Consider the following 5,957-nt stretch of genomic DNA (forward strand, 5'->3'; position numbering starts at 1 on the left):
TTTTTCAAAAAAGGTATAAAATATTTTTTGAGACTCATTTAATGCAGTTAAAATTTGTTTACATTTATGATTATTGTTTTTCCCTAAAGGTACAAAATATTTTTAATACTCATTTAATACAGTCAATTTTTTTTTTATATTTATGACTATTATTTTTACCTTATTAATTATTAAATATTGAGTAAATTTACACTCATCTCCCCTCAAAGATACTTGAATTACACTCCCCTCACCTTTTATGTTAAAATATACACCCCCTCCCCTTTTATTCAAAACATATTAGAAAACATTTCACTCCCCTCCTCTAAGAGAAGCTTGAATTCATTCCCCTCCCCTCTAATGTTAAAATCTACATTTTACTCCCTCAATATTTTTTTTTATTTCTAATAATCTACCAAAAAAATAATAATCTAACACACTTCGAAAAAAAATAGTATTGCGGGTCTATTTTAATATAATCAAAATTTGAATACATATTTTTCGATATTTTTTATTTACAATTTCATTAACATATAGTTTTAAACCCTATTATAAAATATGAAACAACCAAAAATAAAATTAAAATATGTGAAAAATTACTAAAGACAATAAAGTATTGTTATTTAATAGTTAATTTTATACTATAAATTATAAACTTAATAAAATATTTAAATTTAATTATCATTGACATTTAAATTATAAAGAAATGAATTTATTTTTCTTAAATGGTGGTTCTAAATTAGTATATATCATAAAAATATTTATTTATGTTAAAATAGATTAAAGTGTTGTGCATATTTAATTATTAAGGGTGAGAGTTGTAATTCAAGCATCTTCTAAGGGAGGGGAGGGTAGATTTTACTTTTCAAGGGAGTGAAGTGTATATTTTAAGAGGGGAGGAGAGTGTAATTCAAGCATCTTTGACGGAAGGAGAGTGTAATTTACTCTTAAATATTTATGATTTTACAATATGAATTCTCTCTTTCAATCTTCATTATAGAATGTCACATACGATGCTAGTATTCTAATAATCAAATAACACAAATAAAAAATAAATTATATGTCATCTATTAAAATTTTACAAACTATTTCTTTCATTTATCAATACTTTTTTGAAACATTAATTTATCAATACTTATCTATTACTTGTTACCAATAGTACATGTATGATAATGGTGAATGAAAATAATACTAGTATTTGATAAGACTAATTTCATAATTTTTCAGAAAAAAAGTAATTTAGTAAAAGTAGTATTATAGAATTTTTTTAGGGCCGTATGATCACCTCTATTTTATTTATATCTTTTTTGTTAATTGTGAAATGATCAAATGAAGGTCACTCATTATAGAACAAAAAAGTATATATATTTTTTGGGGTAAGCCAGAAGAAAGGATAGACATCAAGAGGTAGCACCGACATTCCAACTAGGTTGACACCTCGATGAACTTCCATCCTATGCCATCAAACTCAAAATATTATTAAAAAAGGGGGGAATGCATATACATAGAGGGGGACTAGACCAAAACCCCTTAAAACAAGAAAGAAAAAGGAAAAGAAAACCAACAGACTAGGGGAATCTGTATTTAGGCGGACCGCATCTGTCCTGAAATAAATCAAAGTTCAATTCTCGAGGTAAAGCCATCAACCAAACTGAACCTTGTAGTGCACGTCCCATATTAGCCAACTTGTCAACGCAGCAATTGCCTTTGCGATAAATGTAACACCCTATTTCTATTAAAGCGATAAAACACGCGAATATAACAAATATTCAAGAAATAGACGCTACGTCTAAACAAAATCCAAAATCAACATGCATATATAAAATATCTCAACAGTCACAGCGGATACAAATCATATATCTCCAACATATACATGCCATGGTCAAAATACATCAAAATATAACATCCTCCAAGTCTCGTCAAGTGGGCAAATATCAACTAATAAAAACAGAATCCAACAATAATATAAGGACACGACCACCTAATCAGAGCCTAAGCCTACGACTCCAAATGATAACGGAGATAACTCCCGCTATCCAAGCACTCACCAAAGGCAACTACTCCTGCACAACGTCTACCCATCCATACAGACAGGTAGGCGGTCGAAACCACTGGAGGTTAGCTTTACTTCACTACTAGAAAAACACGATTTAGGGACGGATTTTAGGGAGGGAAAACAATCCCTCACTAATAGTGACGGATTTAGGGACGGATTTCCGTAATTTCCACGAAAGTTGAGCTGCCAAACATTAGCAACGGAATTGTCTAGATATCCGTCACAAAAAGTCCCTCACTAAACTTCCGTGACTAAATCCCTCACTAAATTCTTTAGCTGAATGTTTGTGACGGAATTTGACATGGATTTTATCCCTATCTAATGTATCCCTCACTAAAATCCTCACTAATATCAATTGCATATCTCTATCTAATGTATCCCTCACTAAAAACCTCACTAAATTCATTAGCCAAAACTGAATTACTTCCCCCTCATTTATTTTCACGTTTTGGTTTCCCTCCTCTCATACCAAAATATTCCCCCTCTTTTTTTTGGCTCACAAACCTCAATAATTATCCCCAAAATTTTCCATTAAAAAAAAAAATTATCCCCCAAATTTTATACTCACAAACCCAAATATTCATCTTCAAAACTTCTCACTCCTAAAAATTCAAGATGAACCCAAACCCTAAAATAAAATTAACCCAAAATTTCCTCCAAACTCTCAATCACTCTCTCAATCGCAAGCTTTTCATCTTTAAAACATATCGGTCCTTCACAATCACTCTCTCAATCGCAAGCTTCTCATTCACTCTCTCGGAATCGCAAGCTTCTCACTGAACAACTCTTTCCTTCTTAGTCCCTGAATCGCTCTCTCAACCTCTCTCATCTTCTCAGTTGGAACCCTTCTTTCCTTCTCAGTTGGAATCGCAAGCTCTTCTCAGTTGGAATCGGTCAGTTTCAGATTTCTTCTTTGTTAATTGAAATTTCTTCCCATTCTTTACTAATTTATGTGTTTAATTTGTAGATTCTTCTTAATTTGAAGCTGAATTTCTCCTAAAATCTGAAGCTGAATTTGAACCCAAATTTACGGTGCTCATGCTCTCACAGCACAGATCTTCACTGAATCTCACTCCCAAAATCGAATCTTCTTCCTTCTCCCAAAATCCTTTGTCAAATCTTCAGTGAATCTCAGACTGACGGTAACATCTCTCTCAATCTCAGAATTTATTTATTATTTATTTTATTTTTAATAGTTTTTTTATAGTTTTTCTCTTTAGTGAAGTTGATGTTGGTGATACTTGTATTTCTGATGTTGTTTTAATTTATATATTTATTGTTATTTTCATCATGACCTTACTTGAAGTGGAACTTGGATTTTGGGTTCGAAATTTGTAGTTATGTGATATGGTGTTGATACAATTTAGAGCAGGGTGCTATACATGATCTAGGCAATTTAATTTGAAGAAATCGTCAAATTTGTACTTGGTTAAGCTTTTACGACTTACCTGATTTTCTGTTTTTCTATTTTATGGCTTACCTGATCTGTTTTATGACTTACCTGATTTTTCTCTGCCTGATCTAGACAATTTAATTTGAAGAAATCGTCAAATTTTTTGTTATGGTGTTGTACCTGATTTTCTGTTTGCATATATATATATATATATATATATATGGCATATATGATGACTACAATACCAATTTATTAGTGAAGAAAACATTTGTTAGTGAAGATGATGTTCTTCAAGGCATAGATCATTTTTCTTCGTTATAATGTAAATAAGCATCCATTTGTTGACAGGACAAAATTGGTGCATGGTTTACTTTCTGGGAAATACTCTGTTCCGGCATTCAAGGTATGTATGTCTCCATAGCGTAGTAAATTCATCTGAAAATTTATATTGTGCCTTTGCAAAATTTAATGTACTTCATGCTTCTGCATATATTTATTCTCTAATTTCCCTTATGACAGTCATTACGAAAAATGAATCACTCAAATGTCGTGAAGCTGAAGGAAGTTATTCGAGAAAGTGACATTCTGTACCTTGTTTTTGAGTACATGATGAGCGACTGGATTTTATGGCATACTGGTGGCTGTTTTGAAGTCTAATACTAACTGTTTTAGGTCAATTTTGGATATGCAGGAATACAATCTCTACCAACTTATGAAAAAAAGGGAAAAGCTGTTTTCTGATGATGAAGTTAGAAATTTGTGTAGGGCACCGTGTGATGTATATTAATGACATGTATTAATGACCCATGGTCAGGTATCGTGCTCCTAAAGTCCTGCTTCAGTCCTCCCTTTATAGTTCCAAAGTTGGTAAGTGTCTGATAATGAATAATTGCACATAAAAAATTATGATCTTGATTATCGCATTGCTTATAGTGATGATGAGTACCATACTAAAAAGAAAATTTGGCTACATCAACTACGACTGCTGTAAGATTTCTGCCTCTTTGATGACTGTTGAATTTGTATATATTGATTAAGCTGATCTGGAAGAAACGTGTTTCTTATGCATTTTATTTGCCCAACTTATAGGGCTATTATGAAGTAGGAAAATTGCATGTATTACACTTGAATAAATGCTTTTTACCTTATTGAGAAAATGAATTGACCCCTCTTAATCATCTTTCGATGAAACGAGGCTGCTGTGTTTTTTCTGCTGCTGGTGTGTGTTTTCTCTGTGCAGGGAGGTGCTGACAGCATTTGGGGCCTGTTTTCCATGACTGTTTTTTAAGCCTAGTGGACTGTGTGTTGGACTGTGTGTGTTGTGTGTGTTTTTGTGCTGTTTTTAGGACATTGAGGTGTTTGAATAGCAGCAGTTTCAGACCTGTTATTTATCATTCAAATTTTACATGATATGGAGGATATTGCTGTAAGTTATTACTTCATGACCTTATTGAACTTGATGAATATTTAGTCTATTTTTAAAGTAGTTGCTGTTGATTCGTGCATCGCAGGAAGATTCACGTTTTCTTAGGGAGCAAATGACTAAATTGATGGAAATGGTTTCTCAAGGTCATCTACATCCACCTCCACCTCCATCTACTTGATATATAAATATATAATATGTATAATATATGGTTATTTTGATAGCTTGGTTGCAAACTTAGTTAATGTGCTACTTCTAGTATCGTTAAAAATGTTTAAGCGTTTATTATGAAACTGATTTTTGAGAGTTTCCTTGTGACTCTGTGTATTTTGAGAGTTGAACAATGGTTGTAAACTTATTGAGATTTTCCTTATGACTTTTATGGTGATGAATGTATGTGTTGGGTATGAAGACAATTTATCAAGTGTTTTTTGTTGTATATTTATAATGTCCAACAAGTTCAATATGGTTTAATATAGTAAATGCATATACAATATTAATATAATTAATTAATGAAATATGGTTTGAAATGGAACATTTATATTTTGATGTAAATTTCTCTTTGAATTAGTGAGGGAATTCAATTTCCTCACAATTTGTGCCTTCAAAATTTGAAAGGGAAAACCAATCCGTCATTAATTAGTGACGGAAATAATGGTAAAAAATGATGGAATAGTCCCTCACTATTAGAGAGGGAACAAGAATCCCTCACTAATTACTGACGGATTTGTCCAATTTTTAGGATATTTCTGGTTCATATTTAGTGACGGATTTAAATAATTAGTGAGGGATTGTATCCGTGTCAATTAGGGACGGAAACCAAAATCCCTCACTAATATTTAGCAAGGCCAATATTCTTAAGGGATTACCGGTCGTCACTAAATCCGTCCCTAAATTAGCTTGTGAGGGAATTATGGCAGTTTAGTGACGGATTTCTACCCTCTCTAAAATTGATTTTTCTAGTAGTGCTTTAATCATAATCAATAATTAATAATTGACATAAATAATTCAATTCTCAATAGTTTGCATGAATAATAAACCTCCAAATACATTCATACAATCAATCCAAGTATTGCAAGCAAGCACTCATCAACAATTATCACCAA

At 32.0% G+C, this 5,957-nt stretch overlaps 1 long non-coding RNA gene across 1 annotated transcript; it reads left to right on the top strand.

The window, feature by feature from the left end:
• The first annotated feature begins 2,131 nt into the window (after positions 1-2,131).
• LOC146939982 (uncharacterized) lies at positions 2,132-5,275 on the top strand. Its single transcript, XR_015031858.1, has 5 exons — positions 2,132-2,928; positions 3,003-3,177; positions 3,777-3,831; positions 3,948-4,854; positions 4,940-5,275. It is a non-coding gene; the product is annotated as an uncharacterized LOC146939982 (long non-coding RNA).
• Positions 5,276-5,957: the final 682 nt, after the last annotated feature.

The sequence above is a fragment of the Medicago sativa genome, chromosome 3, assembly GCF_051527215.1.
Source record: "Medicago sativa cultivar Bolivia chromosome 3, Bolivia_mono, whole genome shotgun sequence".
In the NCBI taxonomy this organism is placed as follows: domain Eukaryota; kingdom Viridiplantae; phylum Streptophyta; class Magnoliopsida; order Fabales; family Fabaceae; genus Medicago; species Medicago sativa.